The sequence below is a fragment of the Dendrobates tinctorius genome, unplaced genomic scaffold (assembly GCF_039654945.1).
Source record: "Dendrobates tinctorius isolate UK_male_01 unplaced genomic scaffold, ASM3965494v1 ptg000250l, whole genome shotgun sequence".
In the NCBI taxonomy this organism is placed as follows: domain Eukaryota; kingdom Metazoa; phylum Chordata; class Amphibia; order Anura; family Dendrobatidae; genus Dendrobates; species Dendrobates tinctorius.
In genome coordinates, this window is record NW_027361917.1 from 37764202 (window position 1) to 37778761 (window position 14560).

The 14560-nt window shown below is 46.0% G+C and overlaps 1 protein-coding gene across 6 annotated transcripts in view; it reads left to right on the forward strand.

Moving 5' to 3' along the window:
* Nucleotides 1–14560, forward strand: part of EPM2A (EPM2A glucan phosphatase, laforin) — a 183675-nt gene that overhangs the window by 101547 nt on the left and 67568 nt on the right. The window lies entirely within an intron of this gene.

Genomic DNA, 14560 nt, shown 5'->3' on the forward strand with positions numbered 1-14560 from the left:
ACTTCTATACCAGGAAAGATCTTTGAACAAATTATTAAACAACATGTATGTCAATACCTGGATAAGAATGAAGTGATTAAACAGAGTCAGCATGGGTTTGTAACTAATAAGTCATGTCAGACTAACTTAATTTCCTTCTATGACGGTATCACTGATTGGGTGGATCAAGGAAATGCTGTAGATATAGTATATCTTGACTTCAGCAAAGCATTTGACAAAGTCTCTCATACAATCCTTATTGAAAAAATGATTAAGTATGGAATGGACAAGGCAACTGTTAGGTGGATTCATAACTGGCTTAGTGATCGGACCCAAAGAGTGGTCGTAAATGGCTGCACATCCAGTTGGAAGAATGTCTCAAGTGGGGTACCACAGGGCTCTGTCCTGGGCCCTGTATTGTTCAACATCTTTATCAACGATTTAGATGAAGGCATTGAGGGTAAACTGATTAAATTTGCTGATGACACAAAGCTAGGAGGGATAGCTAATACTAGAGAAGAGAGAGAGAGGATTCAAAAAGATTTAAATAAACTGGAGAAGTGGGCAGCAACAAACAGAATGGTTTTTAACAGGGAGAAATGCAAAGTACTACATCTGGGCAATAAAAATGGAAAAAGCATATATAGAATGAGAGGAATAGGGCTAAGTGACAGCACATGTGAAAAAGACTTGGGTATACTAATAGATCACAGACTGAATATGAGTCAACAGTGTGATGCAGCAGCAAAAAAGGCAAATGCAATTCTAGGATGTATTAACAGAAGCATACAGTCTAGATCACGTGAAGTCATTATTTCCCTCTACTCCTCTTTGGTCAGACCTCATCTGGAATATTGTGTCCAGTTTTGGGCACCACATTTTAAAAAAGACATCAACAAACTGGAGCAAGTTCAGAAAAGAGCGACCAGAATGGTGACCGGTCTGCAAACCCTGTCTTATGAGGAAAGGTTGCAGGATTTGGGAATGTTTAGTTTGCAAAAGAGAAGACTGAGAGGAGACTTAATAGCTGTCTACAAATATCTAAAGGGCTGTCACATTGTAGAAGGATCAACTTTATTCTCATTTGCACAAGGAAAGACTAGAAGCAATGGGATGAAACTGAATGGGAGGAGACACAGATTAGATATTAGAAAAAACTTTTTGACAGTTAGAGTGATCAATGAGTGGAACAGGCTGCCACGAGAAGTGGTGAGTTCTCCTTCAATGGAAGTCTTCAAACAGAGGCTGGACAGACATCTGACTGGGATGATTTAGCGAATCCTGCTTTGAGCAGGGGGTTGGACCAGATGGCCCAGGAGGTCCCTTCCAACTCTACGATTCTATGATTCTATGATTCTATTTAATTTGTCTTAAATGAAAAAAACACAAAAATTGTCCTAAAGCCAAATTGGATATAATTCCACACCAAACATAAAAAAGAGGGTGGACAAAAGTATTGGCACTGTTCAAAAAATCATGTGATGCTTCTCTAATTTGTGTAATTAACAGCACCTGTAACTTACCTGTGGCACCTAACAGGTGTTGGAAATAACTAAATCACACTTGCAGCCAGTTGACATGGATTAAAGTTGACTCAACCTCTGTCCTGTGTCCTTGTGTGTACCACATTGAGCATGGAGAAAAGAAAGAAGACCAAAGAACTGTCTGAGGACTTGAGAAACCAAATTGTGAGGAAGCATGAGCAATCTCAAGGCTACAAGTCCATCTCCAAAGACCTGAATGTTCCTGTGTCTACCGTGCGCAGTGTCATCAAGAAGTTTAAAGCCCATGGCACTGTGGCTAACCTCCCTAGATGTGGACGGAAAAGAAAAATTGTCAAGAGATTTCAACGCAAGATTGTGCGGATGTTGGATAAAGAACCTCGACTAACATCCAAACAAGTTCAAGCTGCCCTACAGTCCGAGGGTACAACAGTGTCAACCCGTACTATCCGTCGGCGTCTGAATGAAAAGGGACTGTATTGTAGGAGACCCAGGAAGACCCCACTTCTTACCCCGAGACTTAAAAAAGCCAGGCTGGAGTTTGCCAAAACTTCCCTGAAAAAGCTTAAAACGTTTTGGATGAATGTTCTCTGGTCAGATGAGACAAAAGTAGAGCTTTTTGGGCAAAGGCATCAGCATAGAGTTTACAGGAGAAAAAAAGAGGCATTCAAAGAAAAGAACACGGTCCTTACAGTCAAACATGGTGTCACGTCACCGCCAGACTCAGGGCCTGCTGTCCCGGCCTCGGCCAGTAGGAGGTGCCGGACTATCACATCGCCGTCAGACTCAGGGCCTGCTGTCCCAGCCTCGACCACTAGGAGGCGCCGGACTGTCCTATCACCGTCTGACCCGTGGCCTGCAGTCCCGGCCTTGGTCTCTGGGAGGCGCTGTGCTTCAACCCCGAGTGGTGGCGGCGATAGTCATGAGGCTCCTGCGCAGGCGTCCGCTGGACGCAGGCTCCGCTCCTCGGTCAGTCATGAAGGGGCTGGTGCATCACCATCCAGCCTGGTCCTGAGGGCGGTCCGGATGACATCATCAGCCCACGGGCCTGTGAGGGATGACCTGATCCCTCAAATACCTTGGGACTGCTCTTGCAGGCCGCCGGATATATTCTTGGTTCCCCTGCGTGTTACTGTGTGTATTACTGTTGACTGACTCTGACTTTTGCCTGGACTTCTGACCCTTCTTCTGCCTAACGATTCTGTACCTCTGCGACTCTCCTGGTTTATGACACTGACTTCGGCCTGGATTCTGACTCTGCTTCTGCCTAACGATTCTGTACCTCTGCGACTCCCCTGGTTTATGACTCTGGCTTCGACCTGGTATCTGTCTTTGCTGCTGTCTACCGTTTTTATACCTTTTCTGCCTGACTGGTTTAGTCTCGGATATCATTGCCTTTTTGTCCTGTGTTGGAACACCTGTCTGGCGACCGTCCTGCTCTGGTCATTGCTCCTATTCAGACAGCACCTCCTGGGCTCTGCTATAAATCCAGATCCCTGTATAGGGGTAAAGGGTATCAGTGTTTCTCGGGGTGTTGTCTGGCTGCAGCCCAGACCGCAGGCAGACGTCACACATGGCAGAGGTTCCCTGATGTTTCGGGGTTGCTTTGCTGCCTCTGGCACTGGACTGCTTGACCGTGTGCATGGCATTATGAAGTCTGAAGACTACCAACAAATTTTGCAGCATAATGTAGGGCCCAGTGTGAGAAAGCTGTGTCTCCCTCAGAGGTCATGGGTCTTCCAGCAGGACAATGACCCAAAACACACTTCAAAAAGCACTAGAAAATGGTTTGAAAGAAAGCACTGGAGACTTCTAAGGTGGCCAGCAATGAGTCCAGACCTGAAACCCATAGAACACCTGTGGAGAGATCTAAAAATGGCAGTTTGGAGAAGGCACCCTTCAAATATCAGGGACCTGGAGCAGTTTGCCAAAGAAGAATGGTCTAAAATTCCAGCAGAGCATTGTAAGAAGCTCATTGATGGTTACCGGAAGAGGTTGGTCGCAGTTATTTTGGCTAAAGGTCGTGCAACCAAGTATTAGGCTGAGGGTGCCAATACTTTTGTCTGGCCCATTTTTGGAGTTCTGTGTGAAATGATCTATGTTTTGCTTTTTTCTTCATTCTCTTTTGTGTTTTTTCATTTAAGACAAATTAAATGAAGATAATAACACCAAAGAATTTGTGATTGCAATCATTTTCAGGAAGAAACTCAGTATTATCTGACAAAAATGCAGGGGTGTCAATACTTTTGGCCACAACTGTGTGTGTGTGTGTGTGTATATATATATATATATATATATATAATGTGTGTATATATATATATATATATACACACACACATATATATATAAATGTATACCGTATTTTTCGCTTTATAAGACGCTCCGGATTATATGACGCACCCCAAATTTTGAGGAGAAAAATAGGAAAAAAAAGTTTTTTTAATAAAATGGTGGTGCTTCTTATAATCCAGGCATCTTAATGCTTACCGCTCTGTCCCCGGGGTGCTGTTGCCCGCTCTGTCCCCGGGGTGCTGTTGCCCGCTCTGTCCCCGGGGTGCTGTCGCCCGCTCTGTCCCCGGGGTGCTGTCGCCCACTCTGTCCCCGGGGTGCTGTCGCCCACTCTGTCCCCGGGTGTGTTGTCGCCCACTGTTTACCTAGTGTTACCAGGTGATTCCGCCACCGCGCTGTGTCCCCGGGGTGCTGCCACCGCCGCGCTGTGTCCCCCGGGTGCTGCCACCGCCGCACTGGGTCCCGCCGCCGGGCTCTGTCCCTTGCTGCGTCGGGGGCTCTGACATTCCTTCCATGCCTGTGCGTGGATTGCTTCCTGGAAAATAGCCGCCGTGCAAGCGCAGATGGAGATCTCGGCATTGAAATCTTGGGAGATGAGATTTCAGCTCTGAAATCTCATCTCCCAAAAAAGGTATGTTTGCATTGTAAGACGCACCCCTATTTTCCCCCCAAATTTGGGGGAAAAAAGTGTGTCTTACAAAGCAAAAAATACGGTATATATATATATATATATATATATATATATATATATATATATATATATATATATATATATATATATATATCTATCAAGGCAGAAAAGTCTAGCAAGCGGAAACTTCAGGTGGTATGATAACATCCAAGAATTTTTATTGCAGATAATTTAAAAAATCCAGAGTTCAGTAACAAGATGCAGACGTAATGCTGAACAGACTACGCGTTTCGGCGGTAACAACTGCCGCCTTCTTCACGGTCTCAAACTGCTTCTGGAATACTCCAAGATTCTTATGTAGAAAAAACATTTCTTAACTCATAATCAAGAAGTAGTAACAGGTGTGGATAACATCCCTCAATGTTAACTCTATAGCTTCCGGAAACAAGTAGAGGAAAAAAGCATCAGTGTAAACAGTACCTGCGCTAACAAAGTTATCTGACCAGGATAAAGAAATAATTAAAAACACACATTATTACATTAATACAACGGTGTTAAATAATGAAAACATTATGACTGAGATATAATAGCACTACTTGGAAAAACATGATTTCAGAAATTATTTATAATGTATTGCTAGATCCATTCTATTATTGAATCCATGCGGTAACCTTGTATCTAAAAGAAACATCCATTTGCTTTCTCTTGCAAGAATTTTTTTGTGATAATTCCCCCCCTTTCTGGTTTTCTAACCTGTTCAATGGCTATAAAAGAAAAACCCTTGATATCACCCCCATGTATTTGTGAAAAATGTCGGGAAACTACAGAGGCTCCTGCTGGTGGCAAATTAACTGCATCAGAAAGATGTTTTCTGATCCTTTTTTTTAAAGTATTCATAGTGCAACCTACATACTGCTTGTTGCAAATTTCACAATTAATTAAATAGAAAACATTGGCGGTATTACTATTAATAGATGAAAGAATATCAAAAGTCTTATTATTGTGCATAGACATAAATGTTTTAGATTTTTTGGCATGCTTGCAACATTTGCACACATTAGCTCCACACCCATAGAAACCTTTGGTTTTTAACCAGTTGGTATCCTGTGAGTTAAGAGACAAGGGATCCCTGAAAAGGCGAGAAGATAAAAGTGAACTTAGAGTGGGGGCACGTTTAGCAACAACAAAATAGATTCACTATCTACCAGTGTTTTTAAGATTTTATCTTGACACAGAATGGGCAGATATTTCTTAATCATCGCAACAATATTATGATACTGAGGACTAAAAGATGTAGTAAAAGTAACTTTATTTGAACCATTACCAATATTATTGCATTTTGTCTTTTTATTTTTAGAGTACAACAAATAGGCTCTAGCCATATTATCTACCAGTTTTTTTTGCTCTTTCCAGATAATAACTGGGATAACCTCATTCACTTAATCTGGTGCAGGCTAAATCCGCTTCTTTTTTTATAGATGGATTCTTGTGTGCTATTTCTTTTTAGCCGAATCAATTCACCAAGAGGAATGTTTTTAATAGTATGTTTGGGATGATTGGAATTAGCCGTTAGAATACTATTACAATACTTATTTATTCGGTCGTCCATGACAGCACCACCTGAGAGAGGGGATCCGCCCTTCTTAGGAACAGGAAAACCTACAGATACAAAAGGGCGGCACCTCTCCCACGCATCAGTTGGTTTCCTGTTCCTAACAAGGACAGAACTCCCTACAGATCGTCCGTCATGGATAACCGAATCCCAGGCCAGCGGACCGACTCAGGTAGCGGGGGGTTCTCCTACCTCGGTCTCGCTGGGGGCCCTGGATGCGCCACGGTGGGTCCGGGTAGGATTTCCACGGCAGTGGTAAGAGCAGGCGGAGACAGGGTCCGGCGGTCGCCTTCTCCACGGGACCGGTGAGGTAAGCGGGTCCCCCTGTGTCTCCTTCCCCCGGGGGTGCGGTCCGTTCGGGCGGGCGCCGCCGGCGGTGTCCCACAAAGGGAGCGGCGGTTCCGAGCCGGCGGCGCAGTGCTAGCCCCTTGCCACGCGTCCCTGCGGCCTCTATCGCGCGGGGAAGTGACGCGGCGAAGGGGGCGGGGCCTAGCGCCGAAACCGGAAGTCGGATGCCGGCGGCTTCCGGTTGTGGTGAACGCACGCCGATGCGCGCCCGCCGCCTGAGGGGGCCGGGCACCTGAAGGGGAGGGGGAGGATCACAAGGAGCGGTCCAATGGGGGGCCCGAACACCGGTCAGAGTTCCTGCTAATCCGGAGGGGGAGCCTTCTTAAGACAGAAGGCATCGCTGCTGAGGTGCTTCTGGAGGCCCAGCGATGGACACAACAGAAGCCCCCATGGACCCACAAGAGGTGCAGCCCGTGGCAAAGCGCCCCAGTGACCAACCTAAGAGGAAGGAGGGACGTTCAAGTGGACGGAGCCACAGCAGTTCCTCTAGGTCAAAGGATCCTCCCGCAGCCCCCCATGATCCGGTACCTGTCCTCATCTGCAAGGGTAAGAGATCTGCGAGAATGTACCCTGATGCAGTGTCCCCTTATGTGTTTGATTCTCAGGGGAAGAAGGCCACAGGGAAGCAGAAGCACAAGGAATGTGCCCTCTGTAGTTGCCCCTTACCAGATGGCCACCCCAAGAGATTGTGTCAGTCTTGCGTGAGACAGACGGTAGGGACGGAGATGAGGGGTAGAACGTGAGTGGAGTATCAGACTCTTACACTCTTTCCTATTTATACAGGTAGCGGAAGAAGCTCCAAGCTTCGCTACAGACCTGAGGCAATTAATCAGGACTGAAATAAAAGCCCTATCAAAAGAAGGTTCTTCTAAAAGAAGATGAGCTAGTGTTTCAGGCTCAGAGTCTTCAGTCGGCCCTAGGAAGGAAGATATCTCCTCAGAGTCCTCGGCCTCCTCTTCTTCTTCCGAAGAGGATTCCAGCCGGTTCTGCTTTCCCTTGGACCAAATGGATAAATTAATTAAAACCATAAGGTCAACCATGGGGGTAGAAGAAAAAAAGACAGAACTGTCTGCTCAGGACATTATGTTCGGGGGTCTAGACCCCAGAAAACAAAAGACTTTTCCACTAAACGAAAAAGTCCAGAGCCTGATAGACAGGGAGTGGAAAAAAACGGAAAAAAGGGGTTCTATGCCGCCCGCTTTCAAGCGTAGATACCCCTTTGAGGACCCAATAGTAAGTCGATGGGATAAGGCCCCCAAGCTGGATGCAGCGGTAGCTAAGGCCTCAAAAAAGTCATCTATACCCTTCGACGATATGGCCTCCCTTAAAGACCCCCTAGATAAAAAGGCAGATTCCTTTTTAAAGGGCACATGGGAGATGTCAGCAGGCGCCCTAAGGCCAGCAATAGCAGCCACGTGCGCAGCCAGATCCATGATGGTCTGGCTGGATCAATTGGACTCTCAGCTAAAGGATGGAACCTCGCGAGCCTCCATCCGTAAGTCTCTTCCAATTATCCAGAATGCTGCTGCCTTTCTGGCAGATGCCTCAGCGGACTCAGTAAGAATGGCGGCTAGGTCTGTAAGTTTGTCTAATTCGGCCCGAAGAGCCCTCTGGTTAAAATGCTGGCCGGGAGATATCCAAGCCAGGTCCCGTCTCTGTTCTATCCCCTGTGAGGGTGAATACTTGTTCGGCCCCGTCCTAGACGAACTGTTAGAGAAGGCCGGGGATGAGAAAAAGAAATTTCCGAGTCTGCCGAATACATCCTGGAGACGTCCCTTTTCTAGGAAAGGGTATTCCCGCAGGAGACAGGCCAGAGATCAGAACAGATGGGACAACAAAAAAAACAGAGGTACGGGCTTCATGTATGGAGGAGGGGGACGCCAAGAAGGTCCATCACGGGATAATAAGAAGCCGCCCCAATGACTAGTGGCTCCGGTAGGAGGAAGATTATCTGCCTTCTACCCGGCCTGGGCCAGAATCTCGAATAGCAGCTGGATACTGGGGGTGATAGCTACAGGACTGCACCTAGAGTTCTCCTGCGTTCCCCAAGATCGGTTCAAGGTAACTCCACTCAAATCTTCCCCGCTAGAACAAGCTGCCCTGGAGACCGAGGTCCTCGAGCTACTGGACAAAAAAGTCCTGACGAGAGTTCCAGAGGAAGAGAGGGGGAAAGGCTTCTATTCCCCCCTGTTCTTGGTCCGAAAACCAGACGACTCATTTAGGGCTATATTTAACCTCAAAGCCCTCAATAAATTCCTGGTTGTACGTCCATTTAAAATGGAAACAATCAACACCGCAATAAAAATGCTGTTTCAAAACTGCTTCATGGTGGTACTAGATCTGAAAGACGCTTACTATCATATACCCATAGGTCTAGCACACCAATCTTTCCTTAGACTGGCGGTTCAGTTGGATGGGTCAATCCAGCACTTCCAGTACGCGGCCCTACCCTTCGGGGTGGCGGTTGCGCCTCGAGTATTCACCAAAGTGATGGCAGAAGTGATGGCCCATCTACGCGAGCTAAACATTCTAGTCGTCCCCTATTTAGATGACCTCCTTATAATAGGCAGTTCAGCCGAGCTGTGTTTAGAACAATTACAGAAAACAACGGCGGCTCTAGAGCGGTTGGGATGGATACTTAATATCAAAAAATCCCGTTTGCAGCCATTGAAAATTCAACAATTTCTAGGCCTAACCCTAGATTCAAAAAAACAGGAATGCCGTCTGCCCCCAGAGAAGCTGCTGCACCTGCATGGCCGGGTCCTGAACGCCTCCAACAACCCCTCCATGTCCCTCAGGAAAGCCATGTCCCTGTTGGGTTCCCTCTCATCCTGCATTCCCGCAGTCCAGTGGGCCCAAGTTCATACGAGAACTCTACAGGGCGAAGTTTTATGGTATCAGAGAATCCTGGGGGGTAACTTAGAAGGTCGACTGACCTTATCTAGAAACACAATAAAGTTCCTGGAATGGTGGCTAGAAAGAAATAACTTGTCTAGAGGGGTCCCTTGGGAGTATAACATTACACGCGTGGTCACCACGGATGCAAGTCCTTCCGGTTGGGGGGCACATATGGAAGAAATTCTGGTCCAGGGCCTATGGGAACGAGATCAGATACAAATGTCTTCTAATTTGAAAGAATTAACAGCGGTAGTACTCGCAGCTAAAGAGCTCCTTATGTATCTACAGGGCCATCACGTACGAGTTCTATCGGACAATCGAGTGGCCGTGGCCTATATCAACCACCAAGGCGGAACTCGATCCAGAACTCTGATGAATGTGGCAGGACAATTGTTCCAGCTAGCAGAGCGTCATTTTTTATCTCTCATGGCTCTTCACATAAGAGGGAAAGAGAACATCGCGGCAGATTTCCTAAGCCGCAATCTGCTAAAGCAAGGAGAGTGGGCCTTAAACACCTCCATTTTCATTCAGATTGTGCAGAGATGGGGTCAGCCAGAGGTGGATCTATTCGCCACCAAGGAGAACTCGAAAACGACACAGTTTTGCTCCCTAAATCCCAGGGAGACTCCTCTGGCAGTAGATGCGCTTCTGATAAAATGGGACTTCAGGCTAGCCTACGCCTTTCCTCCCCTATCTCTACTTCCTCTAGTGTTGAGGAAGATCAGGAAAGACAGGGCAAGGGTCATAGTCATCGCCCCGTTCTGGCCCAGAAGAGCATGGTTTTCGAACCTCAGGATCATGTCGGTAGACGATCCTTGGGTTCTCCCGGACATCCCGGACCTTCTGTCCCAGGGCCCGGTCTTCCACCCTCAGGTGGCTGGCCTACATCTCACGGCGTGGAATTTGAGCGGTCACTGCTAGAAAGTAAAGGCTTCTCTCCAGACCTAATTGACACTCTACTAAAAAGTAGGAAAGTAGTGACAACTAAGATTTACGTCAGAATTTGGAAAAGGTTCCTCGAAAGCTCAAATGTAAATACTGGTGATTCCGTCCCCATAGGCCAGATCCTGGAATTTTTACAAAAAGGGCTGGACTTGGGTCTCTCCACCAGTACCCTTAAAGTACATGTATCCGCCTTAGGGGCCCTCTTTAGCTGCAACATCGCGGCTAATTATTGGGTCAAAAGATTTATCAAAGCAACGAGTAGATCCAGACCAATAGTAAAGAATAGACTCACGCCATGGGATTTGAACCTAGTCCTCACAGCTATGACAGAAGCGCCATTTGAACCCATCTCGTTGGCCTCTATTAGGAGCCTGTCCCTCAAAATAGCTTTCCTAATAGCCATAACGTCAGCCCGTAGGGTAAGTGACATTCAGGCATTGTCTAGGCGCCCACCTTTTCTTCAGGTAAAGGAGGATAGGGTAATACTTAGACCCGACCCAGCATATTTACCAAAAGTAGCCTCCAGCTTTCATAGGTCGCAGGAAATAGTCCTTCCATCCTTCCTCCCTAAACCAACTAATGAGAAAGAGGAGAAGCTACACACTTTAGATGTTAGGAGATGCCTTTTGGAGTATCTAGCAGCTACCGATCACTGGAAGAAAGACAATGCTCTCTTTGTCTCCTACCAAGGCCCTAGGAAAGGTCTTAGGGTGTCCAAAAGTACACTAGCCAGGTGGATTAGAGAAGCAATCTCGTTAGCTTATGCCTCAAAAGGTAGAGTAGCTCCGGAGAAATTGAAGGCGCATTCCACCAGAGCCGTGGCAACCTCGTGGGCCGAGAGGTCGGAAGTCTCCATCGACCAGATTTGTAAGGCGGCCACTTGGTCCTCTCCGAGCACTTTTTATAGTCATTATAGACTAGACTTGGGTGCCTCTGCAGACCTCTCCTTCGGTATCAGGGTTCTGCAGGCTGTAGTCCCCCCCATAAAGTAGTGATTACTCTCTGTAATTCTCTCAGGTGGTGCTGTCATGGACGACCAAATAAAGTCTTAGTTACTCACCGGTTAACGGTATTTTTCGGAGTCCATGACAGCACCCATAGATTCCCTTCCCTTAATTAATTTGGGTGTGCACGTCTTCCCTTTGTACATATCCACGGGTGATAAAGATTTAAGTATTAATATTGTTGTACATATAATTATGCATTAACCTTGGAGGTCCTCTTTTTATACTCTGTAATCCAACTGATGCGTGGGAGAGGTGCCGCCCTTTTGTATCTGTAGGTTTTCCTGTTCCTAAGAAGGGCGGATCCCCTCTCTCAGGTGGTGCTGTCATGGACTCCGAAAAATACCGTTAACCGGTGAGTAACTAAGACTTTTTTCTGCATGGTGAAATATTAATCTGATGTGTGATCAAATCACCTGTTAGGCTACTTTCACACATCCGTTTTTTTAAATCCAGCACGATGCGGCGAAAATTGTGAAAACCGGATCCGAAATTGGATCCGTTTTTTTCACATAGAATGTAATGATCGCCGCATCGTGCTGGATGGATATGCGGCGCCTCCGGGTTTTGCCGGATACGGCAAACATGCGCCGTCCGGCGTCTGCAAAAAACGTTGGCTGCAACGTTTTTTTGCAGCACCGGACCGGCTTTTTCAACAGCGTATGCCCGGGCACTGTGAGTTTTAACCCCACAAGTGCCCGGCGCACTTCTCTCTCTCTCTCTCCATACGCTTCATACCTTTCTTTGGCTGGCTCTCTCGTCCCCCGCTGTGTCTCTGGCTGCTCTCTCGTCGCCCGCTGTCTCTCTGGCTGCTCTCTCGTCCCCCGCTCTCTCTTTGGCTGCTCTCTCGTCCCCCGCTGTCTCTCTGGCTGCTCTCTTGTCCCCCGCTCTCTTTGGCTGCTCTCTCATCCCCCGCTGTCTCTCTGGCTGCTCTCTCGTCCCCCTCTCTCTCTTTGGCTGCTCTCTCGTCCCCCGCTGTCTCTCTGGCTGCTCTCTCGCCTCCCGATCTCTCTCCGGCTGGCTCTCTCGACCCCCGGTGCTGCGGCTCCTTTAAATGTCCTCCAAGCCGCATCAGGCGCCGCATGTGCATCCGGTGTCACCGCTGCAGGCCGGAATCCGGCGGCCCGGCTTTTCGCCGCACGCCGCCGGACCCCTGACACCGGATGTCTGAAAGAGGCCTTAGGGTCAAGTCCAGAAAATTGGCCAAAAATTATGTACTGAGCTGGTAAATTTAAGATTGTAGTCATTGGTATCTAGATAGTTGAAAAAATCACTAATAAAAGTATCTCCCAAAACATTTTTATCCCAAATAAACACCAAATCATCAATATATCTCCCTAGCCAAACAATACCATCCTTATAAGGGTTATCATCACAAAAAATGAAATTTTCCTCCCATGTAGCCATGACTATATTAGCAAGGGATGGGGAAAAGCGTGCTCCCATGCTAACGCCCTGTGTTTGTAAGAAAAATCTATTGTTAAATGAAAAGATTAAGATGTTATCCCATTTCTTCTGAAAGACATCTCCATATGCAGTAGTGGAGTATTTTTTTAATATCAAGCCTCTAGGAATCATGGCTCTTTCCAAGTAGCCATTTAATGAATTATGATCCCACCATAATCTTTGTTCTCTGGTAAGCAATTGCTCCAGCTTCACCATTTGGGAATCAGGATAATTTAAACAGGGACTTTCCAGATTGTCCTCTGAAAAAATAGCTGCCAATTTATTTAGGCGAGTCTGTTGATTATCCATAGTGAATATTATATCCAATGCTGTCACACCGTTGACATATAACCGATAAAATTGTTAAAATATCAAGTACTGCCTTTGCATCATAAGAATCGCAACAATGTGCTGGAGGTGTAAAGCGCGGTCAAATAAATTCCCAGAATGAATAGCAAAACAACACATAGACCAGCTAACCTCCGAGCTCTGGATGGTAAATACCTGTTTCCTCTGTGTTGCACGGACCAAGACTGAGAACAAGTCCAACAATGTAGAAATCAAGGCAGAAAAGTCCAGCAAGCGGAAACTTCAGGTGGTATGATAAAATCCAAGAATTTTTATTGCAGATAATTTAAAAAATCCAGAGTTCAGTAACAAGATGCAGACATATCGCCGAAACGCGTAGTCTGTTCAGCATTAACAGCTGCCGCCTTCTTCACGGTCTCAAACTGCTTCTGGAATACTCCAACATTCTTAAGTAGAAAAAACGTTTCTTAACCTGATAATCAAGAAGTAGTAACAGGTGTGGATAACATCCCTCAATGTTAACTCTATAGCTTCCGGAAACAAGTAGAGAAAAACAAGTAGAGAAAAAAAAACGCCAGGCCATTAAGGTCAAAATAGGCTGGGTCATGAAGGGGTTAACCCCTTATTACCCCATATGCCACCCGCTACAGAGCAATGGGAAGAGAGGGTAAGTGCCATAATTGGCGCATCTTACAGATGCGCCTTTTCTGGGCTGGCCTGGGGCAGATTTTTTCAGCCAGGGGGGCCAAAAACAATGGTCTCTCTCTAGGCTATTAATTTCTTCCCTCAGTCACTGGCTTGCCCTCTCTGGTGGAGAAAATTGCGTGGGAGCCCACACAAGTTTTTTCTGTGAATTAATCCTTTAACACCTACCACTCCAAAATTTTACACACCCACACTACTAACATTATTAGTGAGGGACATATAAAAAACTAACGGATATGCAATTGTTTACTGTATGTAAACCATGTCTCATATCCTGTCGGGTTCTGTAATGATTTTGCAGATGCCGACAATTGAATTTTCACTTATTCTATCTATATCTCTATGAAATATAAATATATATATATACAGTATGTGTGTGTCAATGACATATATATATATATATATATATATATATATATATATATACACAGTATATATATATATATATATATATATATATACCTATACTATGTGTTGTATACGTGTATTCTATCTATTCTATCTTAACATGTCCGTGTGATTTTACAGTTTATTGCACTGAATTGCCAGCTTTTCTAAGGACACCGGTACGAAGTCACATGCATGGTCCGTGTGTAATCCGTTTTTTTTTCTCACACTCATAGACTTATTTCGGCCGTAATACGTTGCAAATCGCAGCATGCTGCAATTTCCTCCGCACGTATAATACGGGCGAGAAAAAAATGCATGATGGGAGCTTCCCCATAGATTAACATTGGTCCGAGTGCTATGTGATTTTTTATCGCATAGCACTCGTCCGTATTTCTCTCTAGTGTGACTCCGGCCTAAGTAGCCAACTAGTCATAGAATCATAGAATGGTAGAGTTGGAAGGGACCTCCTGGGTCATCTGGTCCAACCCCCTGCTCAAAGCAG